The following is an 18,038-nucleotide window of genomic DNA, read 5'->3' on the forward strand; positions in this document are numbered from 1 at the left end:
GTGTAGCTATCATCCCAGCATACACTGTTCAATGCTCTCTTCGGACAAACCAACAATCTCGGATTCCCGACATATTCCAGCCACTTAACGTCACACTCCGTTGCCGAGCTACCAGCCGTGCTGCAAAGAAGGCACTACAGACACTAAGAGCGCTCGTCGCTCTAGCGCCAGAGTGCTCTAACTACGAAATGTAGTGGGCAATGCGTAATGCAGCAGCACTAGAGCAGCCTACTGAGAGTGCCAGTGCTCAACAAGTAGCATCCAGCGGGTAATGCCAGCGTTATATTCGGCATTGTGGGACTATCGGAGCATTATGGAGCATCAGAAAGGGAACAACGAGGATTTTGTGAGGTTTGAGCGGCATTTGGACTTTCATAGTGGATAACATCGGGAAATCCCAGCTTTTTGGCAACAATCGGCTACACTCATGAGCTAGAAGTAGGTACAATTACAACCCTCCTCCTGTTACCTCAGTACCAGGTTACTGGATCGTGGATCCCTTTAATAGGCCCCATTCACACACGGTACAAAACCGCATACAAGCATCGTGTTCTTTGAAGTGGGCATGGAAACATGCGCGAAAAGTGAAAAATCACATCAACGTTCAAAGCCATCCCGGAGCGGCTTTGAAGGCGGCTTTGAAAGCGGATTTCGGCTTTTAGTTTTCAGGCAAGTCGAAACAAGTGGTTTGGTGTGTCGAGTGCGCAGAGTTTTTGTTAGTTTTTGGAGAGTCCGGTAGTACCATGCCTCGAGTTGTCTTATCTGCCGAGGCGGAGCTACGGCTGATAGAACTATGGGGAAAATACAAGCGAGAAAAGTGAAACTATGATGAAAAGAGCTGTTGCCGAGAAGAGGATTGCAGATGAGCTGAATCTGTGCGCAAAGCAGCTACCCGGAGTGATCAGGAAATGATATACACGGCCTACCCACGGCCGCTATCGTTCACAACTCCAGCACACTCAGAGGAATACACCAGTTGTGGAGGCGTTCCACCGAGATCATACTAGCGGACCAAGAAATGGCCCAGTATCAGCGAGAATCGACCTTCGGGTGAAAATCATTTTTTTCAGAATAAGTCATTTTCTGCAACGGAAAAAAACTCTTGCTTCGCGCTCTGCACATTCAAACAAAAAATTAGTTCATCGCAACAATGAATGCTTTTGATCGTCCCAGTAGCAGGAGAGTTCGCTCACGATGGCCAGCTAGCTGCCGTCCGGCTCTGCCAGAATAGCTAGAAGTCATTGGATTTCCTAGGCAGGAATCGTCGCGTTTGATAGCGAACGACGACAGTTTCCAGAAGATGTTTTCGTCGACGCGCAATTCCTATTTAGCGACGAGAATTCAACTTGATTTAGGCGCTCCGCCAAAGGAACTTTCTGGCATCTGAAAATCCTTGTAGGGCCCTTCTGAATTTAGTACAGCTCCGCTCAGGAGAAATACTCAACGAGGAGAAACTAGTGAGGCGACGGCAACAGAGGTAGACAAACTGAAACGCCCTGGATCAACTCGAGTCAGGACGAAAGAGCGCTGCCGCTAGTGACATGATCTGAATTTTCCCAGGCTCCCACACTGGACTCCGTGGTGAACACCAAACCCCTTGGACGGGGCAAGAGCTGAGCATTGATTGATGAGCTACGAACTCTCTGCGCTCAGTGCTGGAATCATGGCGCACTGACGCGCATGCAGCCAATTCCCACAGAGCTCAAATTTCACAGAGGTGCAGCAGTGATCATGGTGATGGACTACATGTACCTCTAAATCGTGTATGAGATGAAGTGTGGGGTGTTAGAATGTTGTGCCTGTGTCGTATTCCCTGTGGGATGCACAGACGTGGACTGGGACTCCAGGTGTAGTTGTAGCCACCCTCCCTTGGCCTCCTGTTCTGCACTTCTGTGGATTTTCAGCAGACTTGGGATGGCGTTCAAACAGTTTTCATTGGTATGCAGTGATGAGGATCAAGGCCATCCATGCTCTATGCCAGAGGTTGCCCAAGAGTTGTTTTACAACAAAAACTGGATTTATGATTTATTACACTGTCTATTTTTATTTATTTCACTGTAACACATAGTATTCCGATGTGGAAAACACTGTGATAAATTGTTGTATTTCCTGATATGTACCTATGCTTGTTTGAGAAGCTTCTGGGTCATCAATATTGCTTTGTTCGGTCTAATACTTTGACATGTGATCACTAGATACCTATAGATGACAACAGCAGAAAAAAGTCATTTTTAAAAAATCACCCCAAATATGATGGCGGCTGGTTGAGACTTGGAAACGGGCGATGGCTGGGCCAATGTTGCTTGCGGAGCGCATCGGCTTCAGACAGTCATTAGGTATGCAGTATTCCATACTGGGGAGGTTGGAGCTCTATTGGCATCCAGCAGACGCTTAGCTGGACATTGTCACCCTAGCCGCAAGGCAACCGAGGAGTTGCAAAACGGAGCAGAAATCAAAATTCCGGCTCTTCGCTATGGGAGTATGGGTCACGCGGGTCACTTTTTAGGTGTTTGGCATGCACTGCATTTGACTGTGTGAATGCACAGGCGTTGCAAGTGGCTTGTACCGTCATAAACGCGAATTTTTGTACCGTGTGTGAAAGCAGCCTTACGCCCTTAGTCAGTGTAGACACGTAACACTTTTTAGCACTTGATGTAGCAATGACTACATGACTGTATTGTAATCAGGTCAATAAATATCTACTAGTAGTGCATGTAAATATCTACTAGTAGTGCACGCGCGCCCAACCAAAGCTGTTGCAAAAATTCGCAACAAGGATTTGCCAGAAGGAAACTGTTTTGTCGAAAACATAGAGAGCCATGGAGGCGAGTGAATATCGAAAAGCCCAATAGAAGTTTCTCGTTGTGCCTCAGGCTCTGAAGATAGCGTTACTAGGCTATTAGCGATACTGAAGTAGACGCCGATCCTTTGATCAACTTGGACCAGGCTGAAAGAGCAGCTTCAAGCAGAAAGAGATGCATGTTGTTCCGACGAACTGCCTTTGCGGAGTTTTAGCTATAGGTAGGCCGAGCTACCACCCATGGCGCAAAAGAGACAAAGGAGGTTGTGTGTATAATATTTGAGGATTTCCCAAAGGCCTAGTCTAAATTGAAGGGAGTTCCATTATAATGGGAGGCTGTAGGGTTGAGATAGCAGACAGTGGAGGGCTAATGATTCGTAATGAACAGCCTAGCTAGAGAAATACAATTACAGTAAAACCTGTAACTAACGACCACCTCTTGGTGCCCGGAAAAGTGGTCTTTAGTGGCAGGTGGTCTTTAGTTAGAGGTTTGTACCGCTATGGATCCCATTATATGATATGATTGTATGTCAAAATGCAGATAATACGATCCCCCACCACTTGCGCACTGACATTCTTCTTTCAGATCATACAACACTTGGAGAGAGAGAAAATCAAGTTTTATTGCAGACATTAAAGGGGAAGTTAAGGCAAAAATTATAATTTCACCAGTTGTAGTCTTCGGGGTGCTGAGTCGAATGGTCTTGGTCCGAGAAAGCTGAGACGCTCCCTTCCTACTTGAATCCCAATCGAACTCGCGCACTTCCACCGAAACTGGGTGACTGCGCCCTACTAGATGGGACCATCTGAACCGTATGGGTGTTAAACCCGGTTCTGACCCTCAATATGCTAGGAGATTTTTTTATTGACTTTTATAGCCTTCTCCTAACATTAGTCGTGTATTCTGTGATTCTGATGTCGTCCTGATAGTCATAAAATAGTAGCTATTTTAACCTGTATTCTTTTCGAAATTATGGTTAGTATAATTGGGTTGAAATTGTTCAAGTAACGTGTCGTGTTTTATGCGGCCATAGCTTGGCATTAATGTTCTAGGAGAAATGTACTGCTGTTATGTGTTCTCACTTTGTCCTTCCTTCATTCTTTCTCTTGTTTGTTCATTTTTCATTTGCAAGTTAATTGTTAGCACACGCATTCGTGCTTGCTCTCGCATTCATTATTTTTCTTAATTAACTCTTTTTTTCTTCCAACTTCTGCCCATGGCGTCGCTCTCTCAGCTCTTCAGCCGACAACAGTTACTGTCACCACCATGACACTGTCGTGAGAAGGTGCTCTCTGTAGACGAGGTTGGTGATGTCCCGACGCGACCATGGTGTCCTCCACCTTGTTTTATGCTGTCAAACCAACAACATGATTGTACATGTACAAACGAGAGAGCTTGGAAGCTCAGGGCCCTACGCTATGCTTTTTTGCCTTGTTGGCCTAGACAAAAAAAAAAGCATAGGGATGTTATAAATTCTTTTAAAAAATCCTTTTTTTAGACATAACCTGGGATTCGAACCCGCACTATCGCGCGCCCTGCATGCATCCCCCGATACACTTCGCATACATACTAATTCTTCCAAGTTGTTTCACATTGTGATCTTGGAACTCTCTACCTGCTGACATTCGCCTTTGCACATCTGTTTCTCGCTTCCGTTACCTTGTATTGGCACATTTAGGGTACCCTGTAAGAAAGCCTTAGGCCTGAGGGGATTGCCCTATCAAAAATTTAATAATAATAATAATAATAAAATCTTGAATTTGAAAGCCCTATTTGAATATGCATTGTGGCCAGCCGTCTTTGATGGCACGGTACGGTAGGGGATAGGTACGGGAGAGGTACGATCGAGGGTAATACGACACCGCCCCCCGTACCTTACCGTACCATCAAACACAGCTGGTCACATACAGCTTCCTGCAATATTCAAATAGGGCTTTCAAACGCAAGATAGTAACGTGAAGCAACTTGGAAGAATGGGTATGAATTAGGGGTGAAACGAGTATCTATTTTGACCAATCGATCACTCATTCATAGTATTCGATCGAGTATCCGATTATTTCGAGTATTTTATCGAAATTCAAAAGCGCTAGATTTGTGAGTTCTCGAGCAATTCGGAAGAAATTATCTGTGAACATAGAACAAAAGTCGCCAACGTCTTGTACAGAGTGTGAAGTAACGATTTTCACCAGTACTTTCATTATCTCAAAACAAAATAACGTTACTTGCCGTGGTGATCGCATCGTCCAAGTCATAAAATACTGACTCAAAGGCACGAATAATGCACGCATACCAGTCGATGAGCAGTACAACAGAAGTTTTTGAAAAATAAAAGGCCAGTACTAAAAAAAAAAAAAAAAAAAAAAAAAAAAAAAAAAAAAAAAAAAAAACGATCGAGTGCAAAATTTCGAATACTCGCTCGTTTGAGATTTTCGAACGAATACTCGAATATTCGAACTAATCGTTTCACCCCTAGTATGAATGCGAAGTGTATGGGTGAATGCATGTAGGGCGATAGTGCGGGTTCGAATCCCAGGATATGCCTGAAAAAAATAGGAGAATTGAAAAATTTATAACATCCTATGCTTTTTTGCCGTCAGATACGGATAGCGCCAGGCGTGACACAAACAAACAAACAAACAAACACACAAACACACAAATACCAAACGAGAGAGCTTGGAAGCTCAGGGCCCTACGCTATGCTTTTATGCTTTTTTGCCTAGCTCATCGTACATGTTATAAGAACTGATGGAATTGTCTTTTTCCGTTCATTGGCCACATCACTGTATTGCAAAAACGTTTCAATCGATTTTACTTCAAAAAGTAATATTATGAGTTAGGCAAAAGTATTTACAGAATTTATTGCGGATTGTTGTTTCTCTAATAATCATCTACTTTTGTTTTGCTCCTTCTTTAATTTTTATCTCCTTATATTGTAAATCAATAAATTTTGGCCGATGAGAAATTTTTGTATTTGTATTTATATCATTATCTCATGGCACATCATGATGACGGCCAATAAAACTGAGACAAGGGTGAAAGCCAACCACAGCAGTAAAACAGATAAAAGAATACAAATAAGAGGCAAAGAAGGCAAAGGAGGAGACAAACCAGCAGGATATACATGAAACCTATAATTGAGCAGAGATTTTAGCAACAAAATTATCCATCGACGTGCTGGTCTTGGCCTGCGTTGGTAATGTTGCCCAAATAGAAACCTCTCGATTAGAGAGGTTAAGATGCACGTTATTTCCGACGTGACGCGCAGTTTCACGTCAAATTTGAAATCGATCGGTATTTTTGCTCTCACATGCATCCATTGCTCAATCATGCATCATTTGCCTATATGACAAACGTTGGCCTGCGATTTACTTTGTCCGGTTGGTACCAAGCGGCGAAATCAGCGAAATTAAATCGCCAGCGAACATTAGTTGATTTTAATACAGGAATCGGATTTTCTGGCCTTTTTGTAGTAATACATGTACATTGACCTGTTGAGCCAATGACGACGCCGAATGCATGGTTGCCTGTGGAGCACATTACATAACTTTACAGTCTCCTAAAATACGTATCCTGTCCGACGGCAAAAGAGTCTGCAGATTTAGTTTTTCTGCGCGTCGACGGGATGTCTGCGACGCGAAAGTTCAGCTCGCGTTATTTGGCTCACACGTCGAAAAAATCAACGCGAGTGACCTGCTGCTCACGTCGAAATTTGGACATTACATAACTTTACAGTCTCCTATATAAATATGTATCCTGTTCGACGGCAAAAGAGGCTGCAGATTTAGTTTTTCTGCGCGTCGACGGGATGTCTGTCCTGACGTTTACTGGGACCGGCGCTGACTCTGCCGATCACGGCGTTCTGGACTCGACGGGATGTCTGTCCTGACGTTTCCTGGGATCGGCTTAGACTCTGCCGATCACGGGCGTTCTGGACTCAACGGGATGTCTGTCCTGACGTTGCCTGGTATCGCCGGACTCTACCGATCACGGGCGTTCTGGAGTCGACGGGATCTCTCTTCCGACGTTTCCTGTGACCGGCACTGAATCGCTCGTTCACGCTTATTTAGGCCGTCATCACACCACGTTCTCCGACTCCCGTTTACGTCTACGTCTATGGTGAAAAAACCAAAACGGGTGGTCGTGTCATCAGACAGGCACAGTTCTTGACGCGTACACGCAGTCAGGTTTTTGGAGAAATTTGAACCCACGTACATCGAAGTACAGGGTCGCTCGGAAAAAGGCTGGGGTAGATACGCACGTTCATACAAAAAGTCGTATACCCCCCCTCTCCATACCACGTCTACGTCTCCCGTTTCCTCTGCTCCCGTTTTCACCCCGTATACGGATCATCATGACAACCGACCAAAAACTCCTTACGTGGACGTAGACGCAGCGCTTTGTACCATGGTGTGATGACAGCCTTAGGAGACGACGGGATCTCTCTTCCAAAGTATGTTTAAGCTGACGCATCCTATCACCTAATCGGCGTCTATTCTAATTTAATTTCCTCCTCGTCTCCCTATTTCTTTCCAAATCCCACTCTACATCAGGGAGTCGTATGCATAATACGACGAATATTGGTACGGTACGGGACAGATACAGGAGCCCACAAATATTGTGGACAGCTCTTATGTACAATCCTGTAGAGCCTTTGTAGTCACAGATACGGGATAGCGCCAGGCGTGACACAAACAAACAAACAAACACACAAACAAACAAATACCAAACGAGAGAGCTTGGAAGCTCAGGGCCCTGCGCTATGCTTTGTTGCCTAGCTCATCGTGCATGTTGGTAGAACTGATGGAAATGCTTTTTCCTTTGATTAGCTACATCATTGTATTGCAAAAACGTTTTAATGAGATACTGAAGTAACGTCTTCTGCATAGCTATGGAACCGGCGCTGACTCTGCCGATCACGGGCGTTCTGGAGTCGACGGGATGTCTGTCCTGACGTTTCCTGGGACCGGCGCTGACTCTGCCGATCACGGGCGTTCTTTGTCTTCTTATTATTATTATACTGACGGCAACTAACATCCATTCTGATTGTATTTACTCGTCTCCCTAATTCGTATTTCTTTCCATACAGCAGGGAGTCGTTTACATAATAATTATGACTCCCTGCTATACATCTACATGACTGTATATACGTTATAATTATTATGCTATCGGCCTACATGCGATTCCCGGGCTGTTTGACAGGCGGCCCAGCCAGCCTGCTAGTGGGATCTCGGCCTCGCACACAAATCCACACAAAATGTTACTGCACTGAATGCATTCCCCCGATACACTTCGCATATATACTTGTTGGCACCGTACCCTTCATGGTACGGGACAGGTACCGGATAGCGCCAGGCATTTCGATGGCACAAACAAACAAAAATATCGGGGCCAGCTGTCTTTGCTAGTACGGTACAGTACGGGACAGATACGGGATAGCGCCAGGCGTGACACAAACAAACAAACAAACAAACAAATAAACAAACAAACAAACAAACACCAAATTAAAGCTGTGTGGACCCTGGCTAGCGCCAGACGTTACTGAAGTAACGTCTTCTGCATAGCTACGGGAATTAAAGCTGTGTGGACCCTGGCTAGCGCCAGACGTTACTTCATCTGCATAGCTACAGGAATTAAAGCTGTGTGGACCCTGGCTAGCGCCAGACGTTACTGAAGTAACGTCTTCTGCATAGCTACGGGAATAATTATGATGATTACTGTACAATCATACACAACTAAATGTACATGTAGTTGTGCTGGTCACTTCCACCTTTTTTGAGTCTCGCACGGCCATACCTTGGCTTGGGTTCAGTAGGACGGAAGTTAACTTATAGTCAGTAGCGCAGCTCTCCATTCGGTCCGTCAGTCTGCCCATGGGCAGTTACTGAAAATGAAAGAAGAAAGAGACACGTGAGTTCAGCATGTCCACTTCATGTCAGGATTATGAAGTGTCAGTCAGTGGTTTTGTGGAGAAGGATGTTGAGAAAAAAAGAAGAAAAAATCCTTCGAGCCGGATTTGAACCAGCGACCTAAAGATGACTGCACATCCCAGTGATGCGCACACTACAGTCTTCCGCTCTACCAACTGAGCTATCGAAGGCCATGTGATAGACGAAATGTAGCCCTACACAAAAGGTCATACTCTCTAATCTCCAGGACTGTGCAATCCTGAAGTGGGATTCACAGAAGCTTTTCCGCTGAGATGTGATGTGCAATGCGACGGCGCTCGGAAAATCCCCAAAATCGTAAACAGTGCGCAGCTCTCACAATTGGCCCATTGTAGAGGTTGAGCTTTGCTCAACTTTCACGAGTTCGCACCACACTGCCGGGTTGCATCACACGTCGCATCGCAAAAAAAGCAAGTCATTTGTTCCATTATAGCATTGAGTTAGACACTCAGTGAAGTATCGTATTTTTCGGAGTACATGCAGCACTTTAAACGCCAGTAATTCATTTTGAACAAGTCGATACAGCTTGTACTACTGTCGTGGACATGGAAATCCGGTCGCAGGGCGCTGGCCATGCAGCTGTAGCATGTATTGTTACGCGCTGGTGCTGGTCGCATAGGATCAACATGTGCACTGCATGCAACAACTTACACTCTGTACGCGCTGAGGGCGCCGGCCCCGGTCAATCGACTGGATTTCCATGTCCGCGACAGTACCATGGTCAGATTTACGGTGGTAAATAGGGTAGATGTCTGCACTTCACGGCAAAAGTTCTGGGTGCAGCTTTTACTGCGAAAAACAACAACGATAAATTGTCCTGGAAGGGGCTCGCTGATCAAGACTGTATCATTTGTCGGAGCAGTGAGACAGAGAGGACGCTTTGCTCTCAACGCTGCGTTGAAACTGATCCTCTGCGTACCAAGTTACGGTCCTTGGCAAGTAGTCATTGCACACAGCTACCAGTTCAATTGGCCGAGCTCCAAAATTCAAACAATTGTTTTGCTAAATATCTTTTTATATGCACCTGCAGACTGAAAAGAAAACAAAAAAAGCAGAAAAAATGGGTCTGTCCGGGATTTGAACCCGGGACCTCTCGCACCCTAAGCGAGAATCATACCCCTAGACCAACAGACCAACTACAAGCGTCAGAGGAGTATTGGGCGCTGACATACTATGTAACGCAGAGATGTTTGGCGCTTATCTACAGCCACTGAAGTATGCGGAGCTGAAATATTTGGCGCAGCAAAATTCGGCGACTAGGCGAGACGAAAATATAATCGAGATTCCCGGGCAGTACCCATGTGAAATTGGTGCGAGCGGGCGAATTTTTTATTTGTTTAATTTTTTCCTATCTATGTGTATGTTCCTATCTATGCTGAACTATTTTTTACAGTATTATTCGATAATTCTTATTTGAAACTCGGGTATTGAGCCAATAATAAAAGTAGAAAGGAAAAGGACATATGGAAACGAGTTAAGAGTAACTCTCCACCATTGTAACTAGATACTATACAGTCAGAAAGTGCAACAACTAGGCACAAAACTGACAGAGTACTGAGACATTCGACGTCCTGACACCTAGCTTCAACACATCTCCGTAGCGCTAACCTACAGCCTTCCAACTTGGAAGGTTCAAGTTTATGGAAAGACCAAAGAGGGGAAGGCAAGCGCAACGAAAACGAGCACAAGCTACAGTCCCAACGGAACAAAGAATGTCGATTGTCACTGGACGATGACGAGACCAGTAGGTGATTGGACAAAGCGGTCTAACTACAATTCGAAGCAGCAAAGCAGCACACCACCCAACTTGGGTGGGTCAAAAATATCAAAGATAAGTTAAGAAGGGGGAAGCTTTGCGAGAACGAATTGTACAAGCCGAAATCTAAACTCCTACAGTACTCCTCATGCATGACATTGTGATGGACTAGTTGACTACAAAACAAGTTGTTTCACACGACGTACGTTTGGCCGTATGGTTCGTGACGGCTCATCAGGTGTGCAATTTGAAACTCGGGTATTGAGCCAATAATATAAGTAGAAAGGCACAACTAGGCACAAAACTGACAGAGTACTGAGACATTCGACGTCCTGACGCCTAGCTTCAACACATCTCCGTAGCGCTAACCTACAGCCTTCCAACTTGGAAGGTTCAAGGTTATGGAAAGACCAACGAGGGGAAGGCAAGCGCAACGAAAACGAGCACAAGCTACAGTCCAAACGGAACAAAGAATGTCGATTGTCACTGGACGATGACGAGACCAGTAGGCAATTTGACAAAGCGGTCTAACTACAATTCGAAGCAGCAAAGCAGCACACCACCCAACTTGGGTGAGTAATTCTTATTCAATTTTGTTTACAGAAAACAGGTACCGTATTTCCCCGAATATAAGTCGCATCCCTATTTTCAGGTTTGGGCAATATTGATTTGATATATTGACTTCAGTAGTAAGTCACGCTGGATTGCAAGTCGCACCCCCTTTTTTATCCTTGAATTTTAGTGTAAAAAGGGGCGACTTATATTCGGGGAAATACGGTACGCGGTTTACCCCAGGGCCTGCTCTAGACATTCAACACAGCCCGGTCAGAGTGTACCTGGCGCATGCAGGCCAGCCGGGTCAAGTCAGGTCAGATCATCCGGCAGAAAAACAACCAAAAAGCCTGCTCAAGACGCAGGAAAACAGAAAGGCGAATTTATTACCGGAAATCGGAAATTTTAGAGAACAAGGCGACCATCAATGTCCGCAAACGTAGAAGGTTAACGACGTTACGTGAAGAATGCAAAGCATGCAGTTCCATTGGATTCCATTCCATTTAAAAAAAGGAATGCTGTTTTCTAATTAGTGCCTGCAGCACCTTGTCGAGTGGCTGCTTGCTGCCACTGCATCACCCGCATGGCCAAGCCAACTGGCATCTGCTGCACCATCTGCTGAAAGGCTTCAGCAGACTGGAGAACTAGTGGAGTTGCAACTGCTGCTGCTGCTGCTGCTGGCGTTGCTGCTGCCGCTGCTGCTCTGGATGTGCGGGCCAGGTCCCTTCTTTGAGACGAGGTTGACGTTGCAGTCGTAGTGCGCGGAGTCACCTCAGAATGCTATGCAGCCATAGCCTTGTCGTAGTTGAAGTCGGCGACGGCAGGAACGTCATCGCGACCAAATCCACCGCCGCTCGTCTTCCTTTGGAAATGCGTCTTGCACAAAGCGCATGACATGGATAGACTGGCATGGTCGTAGTCCAGCCAGGTCGACCTTTCTTCCAAGAGTCTTGGAAAGCGTGAGTTCTTTTTCTCTTCGCTGCGGGCTCCATCGTCCAAATCACCAGTCGGCTGAAAACTGTGTCAAAAGCTATAGCCAAAGTAACTTAGTTACGCTTTTGACTGCCTGCCCCATCGACTTTGAATGTCCTGACTTCCTGCTCGCCGCTGGCCAGATCGCGCTCGAACCAGTTGACCCCAGTTGACCCTAGCCGAGTTTCTGTCGCTCGTAGACTGCAGTGTAGTGTGTAGATCGCATGGATCTACGGTTGCGCTAGATTTGCAACAGATAGATGGGGTCTGCGAGTCGTAAAAATACCAGTATTTTAGGATTCCTCTGTCAATTTGAGACATTTTTCAGCCGGGTCAGACTGGACCCGGTGTTATCTGTTCAGCCAGGTCGTGCAGTTCCCCAGCCGGGCGCGTGACCCGGCTGACCCGGCTCTCCAGCAGGCCCTGTACCCGTTCAATTTTTCTGTATTTCCGCCAACGATGGCCCTGATCTGTACATCAGGGAGTCGTACAAGCCATTGTTTGTGTAACTTCCTGTCACAGATCTACTCGCCCGATCAGTACTGTACTTTGAAGTACATGTACATGTATATGAACTGTTAAAAAATTGGCTTTGGCTAGATTTTGGTGCAGGAAGGCCTGGGAATCTCAATTTTTTGGTCTGGCCATACGTTCAAAGCGCTGAAACGGCTGCGCTCACCTGATTTGCGCTGAACTTGAGGGCGGCGAAATGGCATGGCATCTGGGAAACAACAAAACTCAAATGGCTGATCTCAGCTCTTTGTTGTTGAAGTGAAAAAAAATTGACCAGCAGTGTCATTGGCATGCCAGCACTAGGCTCCTGTTTGGAGCACGAAAAGGAAGTTGAACGAGAGAGCTTGGAAGCTCAGGGCCCTACGCTATTCTTTTTTGCTTTGATGACCTAGACAAAAGAAACATAGGGATGTTTTAAATTCTTATAAGTTTCTACTTTTTGTTTTTAGACATAACCTGGGATTCGAACCCGAACTATCGCCCTGCATGCATCCCCCGATACACTTTGCATACATACTAATTCTTCCAAGTTGCTTCACGTCATGATCTTGTATTTGAAAGCCCTATTTGAATATGCATTGTGGCCAGCCTTCTTTGAATGTACGGTACGGTACGGGATAGGTACGGGACAGGTACGGGACAGGTACGGTTGAGGGTAATATGACACCGTCTACCGCCTTGATGACGACAAAAAAAGAAAAGGGATGTTATAAATTTTTCAATTTTTTTCAGGCATTACCTGGGATTCGAACCCGCACTATCACCCCACATGCATTCCCCATACACTTCGCACTCATACTCATTCTTCCAAGTTGCTTCACGTTATGATCTTGCGTTTGAAAGCCCTATTTGCCAGCTGTATGTGGCCAGCTGTGTTTGGTGGTACGGTACGGTACGGGACAGATACGGGATAGCGCCAGGCGTGACACAAACACATAAACAAACAAACAAATGCCAAACGAGAGAGCTTGGAAGCTCAGGGCCCTACGCTATGCCTTTTTGCCTTGATGACCCTGACAAAAAAGCATACGGATGTTATAAATTCATATATATATTTTCCTTTTTTTAGACATAACCTGGGATTCGAACCCGCACTATTGCCCTGCTTGCATCCCCGATACATTTCGCATACATACTAATTCTTCCAAGTTGCTTCACGTTATGATCTTGCATTTGAAAGCCCTATTTGAATATGCATTGTGGCCAGCCGTCTTTGATGGCACGGTACGGTACGGGACAGGTACGGGACAGGTACGGGACATGTATGGCGTCTGTTGAAGTTATGCTGACTTACCGTTCCCAGTGCGAATCGGATGCAGGTCCGCCGAGTCCATGTTTTCTTCCATAGTGACTGGGTCAGGCGGAAGCCTCTCCTGCAGCTCAATATTTGTATCGAGGTTGGTGTAAAGTTGCTTGTTCCAACTAGGAACACACGCTTCTTGCCGAACTTGACACTTGACTGACTCACGACTGCCATCCGGAGCGCACGAGGAGCACGTCGCACCTTCCTCTCGACAAACCTCCAAGAAAGCACTAGAGAAATGGTTTGCTCCCCACACCGGAGCTCGCGCTATTCCGCCGACTTTACTTGACACTTGACTGACTCACGACTGCCATCCAGAGCACACGAGAAGTCCATCGAACCTTCGACTCGGCAAACCTGCAAGAAAGCACCACTCCCTGCTCAATACACAGTGTTTCGGGGAATTCACCCCTCATCAGTTGAGCTTGAGTAGGCTGAGGAAGATTGTGCCTGAAGAGCACCACTTATATAGTGCTCTCCGGGCACAAACATCACCAGGGATACAAACTTACAGAGACGCTCCGTTTCAAGCGCGACAAACACCTCGTGAACACCAGATAGCAGCGTGAGTCAGTGTCGCTCCTGGACAGTGAGACAGACGTCGAGGACCCTCGGTCATTCGCAACGCTGTCACCTCCAAGCCAGGTTCGATGGACTTCTCGTGTGCTCTGGATGGCAGTCGTGAGTCAGTCAAGTGTCAAGTAAAGTCGGCGGAATAGCGCGAGCTCCGGTGTGGGAGCAAACCATTTCTTACAAATCATCGCCGAAGTCGCAACCACTACTTCGTAAAGCACTAGAGGTTGGTGTATTCCGCTAAATCATCGTGGCTTTCTTCAGACGTCCCCAGCTCAGAACATGACCTACACTACAGCAGTGCACGCTACGGAAAGAAATAGCCAACACGTCGGTCCTACAACTTTTGCCTGGCTCGCACTACAGCCGATTTTACGCCGACGCCGAACCCAACTTCGATGATCGGCGACTGTGTTCATGGTGTTGGACAGACTCGGACTAACTCTGCACACACACAAATTTGACGGAAACATGTGCGACAACATCGCCCACACCAGGGAGTCGTAAAAGGCTTTTACGACTCCCTGGTCCACACCACTGTCACCAGGCGATTTTCGCGCCGTTCTTGAGGACTTTTTCGTACGATTCAACATTGGCCAAAAAATCGGGCTCGTGTAGACTAGGCCAGTCCTTACCATGATTACAAGATAAAGCCGAGAGAATGCCATGATTACAAGACAAAGCCGAGAGAATGCCATGATTACAAGATAAAGCCGAGAGAATGCCATGATTACAAGATAAAGCCGAGAGAATGGCATGATTACAAGACAAAGCCGAGAGAATGCCATGATTACAAGACAAAGCCGAGAGATTGCCATGATTACAAGACAAAGCCGACAGATTGCCCTCATTTCACGTTCACACCTACACTTAGACCTGCAATGTTTTATTATTCTCCACTTCCGGTGATGTTTTCTAGGGTACTAACTCATACATTGACAGCAGACAACGACTTAGGCCTTTGCGGATAATGCCGGGAGAAAAATTGGCACAATTCGGTGCTTTTTCTGGTAAGTTTCATGCATGTTTGGTATATGGATAAAGAAATGGAGCAGAAGTCGAGGAATTGCCTGCCTTAAGGTTTGTATGGTTCTGCCCATTAAATTATTTCACTGCTTTTCGAGCAGAATCTGCCACCTTTTCGTGCATTATCCGCCAATTCCTAGGTCACAACGTTCACGCGTTGAAACCCTCTTCACCAGGAGTTAGAACAGTCATAATTATGTCAGGTCCGTGTGTTGCTACAATGTCATTATCTGTATTGTATTCCGTCTGCTCCTACGTGTGTCTTTATGCAGTGTTTGCCGTGGCGGTGATGTGTCTTTATGCAGTGTTTGCCGTGGCGGCGCTGTGTCTTTATGCAGTGTTTGCCGTGGCGGCGCTGTGTCTTTATGCAGTGTTTGCCGTGGCGGCGATGTGTCTTTATGCAGTGTTTGCCGTGGCGGCGATGTGTCTTGTCCATCAATACTACACCGTAGTCAATAGTGTTGTGAAACCTATCACCATTCATGCTTTGCTGGCTGGCTGCTCGCTCGCTCCCGTCGCTCCTTCAGCTTGCACGCTACTAGTACATAATAGCAGGATTATAGCTTGATGCTTTGCGTCGATCGCTTGTTGTTGTTGTTGTTGTTGTTGTTGTTGTTGCTTCTCTGTTGTTGTTGTTGTTGTTGTTGTTGTTGTTGTTGTTGTTGTTGTTGTTGTTGTTGTTGTTGTTGTTGTTGTTGTTGTTGTTGTTGTTGTTGTTGTTGTTGTTGTTGTTGTTGTTGTTGTTGTTGTTGTTGTTGTTGTTGTTGTTGTTGTTGTTGTTGTTGTTGTTGTTGTCGTTGTCGTTGTCGTTGTCGTTGTCGTTGTCGTTGTCGTTGTCGTGGTCGTGGTTAGGTGCTGGCGGATAATGCCGGCATTATATCTAGCATTATACACCACCCGGAGCATTACGAGCATTATAAAGCATTACGAGGCTAAAAATGGCATTATACGACGTTCTACATGACTGCATAGTAGATCTACACGCATGCTCATGTACAGATTCGTATACGCTATAGCGTTGGTCTTTGATTGGCAACATTATTACTATGCGATGACTACAAGCGATAGACCACCGCACACATCATGCATGGTACCAAACAGATCGTGGCACGCAGTGCCAAGCCCAGTATACTGCAATCTGCATGCAGTATAGTGCTAGCTAGCTGTGGTCCAGCACAGTGTGGAAACTCTCGCAGAAACTTCCGGTCCCGGAAGTCTATCTTCGGCCAGCAACTAACACTTTTTGAAGATCCAGGTGACAACGCCGAACCAACGAAACAAATGTGAGCCAGCATGGAACGGTGGAGGTGCACACACGCACACATTCCAGACCTTACCCGGTTACCGTCCACAATGTTACAAAAAAACTTTTTTCATCGAAGCAAGAGTCCATGTCTTTGTCGAAGAGTAACGCTGGACTTTCACCGGACATTGACCATTGTGTAAGAGCAGCTAACTAGCAGCCAACGCTGATGGCTGACTCGCCGCGATGCCGTTCTTGGGATTGGGAGGAAGCTGGGCTTTCTCCAGATGAGCTTTTGGCGGAGTCCTCTGATGATAGTGACGTCGTCGAGCTGGAAACTTCAGATCCTGTCGCGATAGCGAGGAAGCGGCCTTTTCAGAAAACAGCTATTACCAAGTCTGGAAATGTTTCCAAAAGTACGCTAGTAGCTCATGGACAGAGCACTGAAGTGGCCATCAGTGCCGAAACACGGGTGCGGAGCCGCTCAAAAGCGACTGTGGCAAGTTAGTGTGCCTGGCATGCCATACAACATTGTCAGGGAAGAAGAGTATAATCATGTCCCATATTGCTACCGCGAGACACAAACAAGGAAAGTCCCGCTTGGAGAGGGAAACTCAGAGGCAGAAGCTGGTCAAGGAGTCCTTCTTGGCGTATCAGAAACGACTTGGGAAGGCTCTAGCCGGCACCGGTCTTCGTTACTGAGGCCGTTAGTTCAGCCGAGTCTCTGCGGCGGATCCACATTGTGCGTTCTATGTTGCATTGCATGGGTGCAATATTATAGCGTTTTTCTTAGCCCGATACCGCAAGGTTCAGGAGTTTACATTCCATCCGGAGAAGCATTATCAGCATTATTTGGAGCATTATATAGCCTATTGTGGAGCATTACTGAGAGCATTATACCCCATATTACCGAGCATTATCCGCCAACACCTAGTCGTGGTCGTGGTCGTGGTCGTTGTCGTGGTCGTGGTCGTCGTCGTCGTCGTCGTTGTTATTGTTTGAGCTTGGAACTTGGTGCTAGAGTGAAGCTTTGGTCTTCTTGTGTGGTGAGAGGGTTAAGAATGGGTATCTGGACTCCTGGTATATTTCCATAAAGAACCTGGAATCGTAGAATCCTGCGAGTATGTCTGGCCTACTCCCTGGTCATGACAGAAATATCGGCACCTGTCACATAACTGACACAAGTTACTTGGTGATTCATACAGGGCTGGCTATTCCTCCATGGAGACATTTGCTGGTTGTCAGCAGTTCAATGCTTGATGACTCAAGCCTCTTGTACCGGCAAAAATACCGTCTTGATCAATAATAGAAATGCAACTAAAACCCAGAACTATTTGATAATGTAAAGAACTAA

General features: G+C 46.1%; 2 non-coding genes across 2 annotated transcripts; both read right to left on the minus strand.

Moving 5' to 3' along the window:
• Positions 1-8,799: 8,799 nt before the first annotated feature.
• Positions 8,800-8,898, minus strand: Trnay-gua (transfer RNA tyrosine (anticodon GUA)). Its single transcript has 2 exons — positions 8,862-8,898; positions 8,800-8,835 (listed from the first exon to the last, which is right to left on the minus strand). It is a non-coding gene; the product is annotated as a tRNA-Tyr (tRNA).
• A 910-nt stretch (positions 8,899-9,808) lies between these two features.
• Trnap-agg (transfer RNA proline (anticodon AGG)) lies at positions 9,809-9,880 on the minus strand. The gene has a single exon. It is a non-coding gene; the product is annotated as a tRNA-Pro (tRNA).
• Between the last annotated feature and the right edge of the window lie 8,158 nt (positions 9,881-18,038).

This window comes from Sycon ciliatum, chromosome 9, assembly GCF_964019385.1.
Source record: "Sycon ciliatum chromosome 9, ocSycCili1.1, whole genome shotgun sequence".
NCBI classification, from domain to species: Eukaryota; Metazoa; Porifera; class Calcarea; order Leucosolenida; family Sycettidae; genus Sycon; species Sycon ciliatum.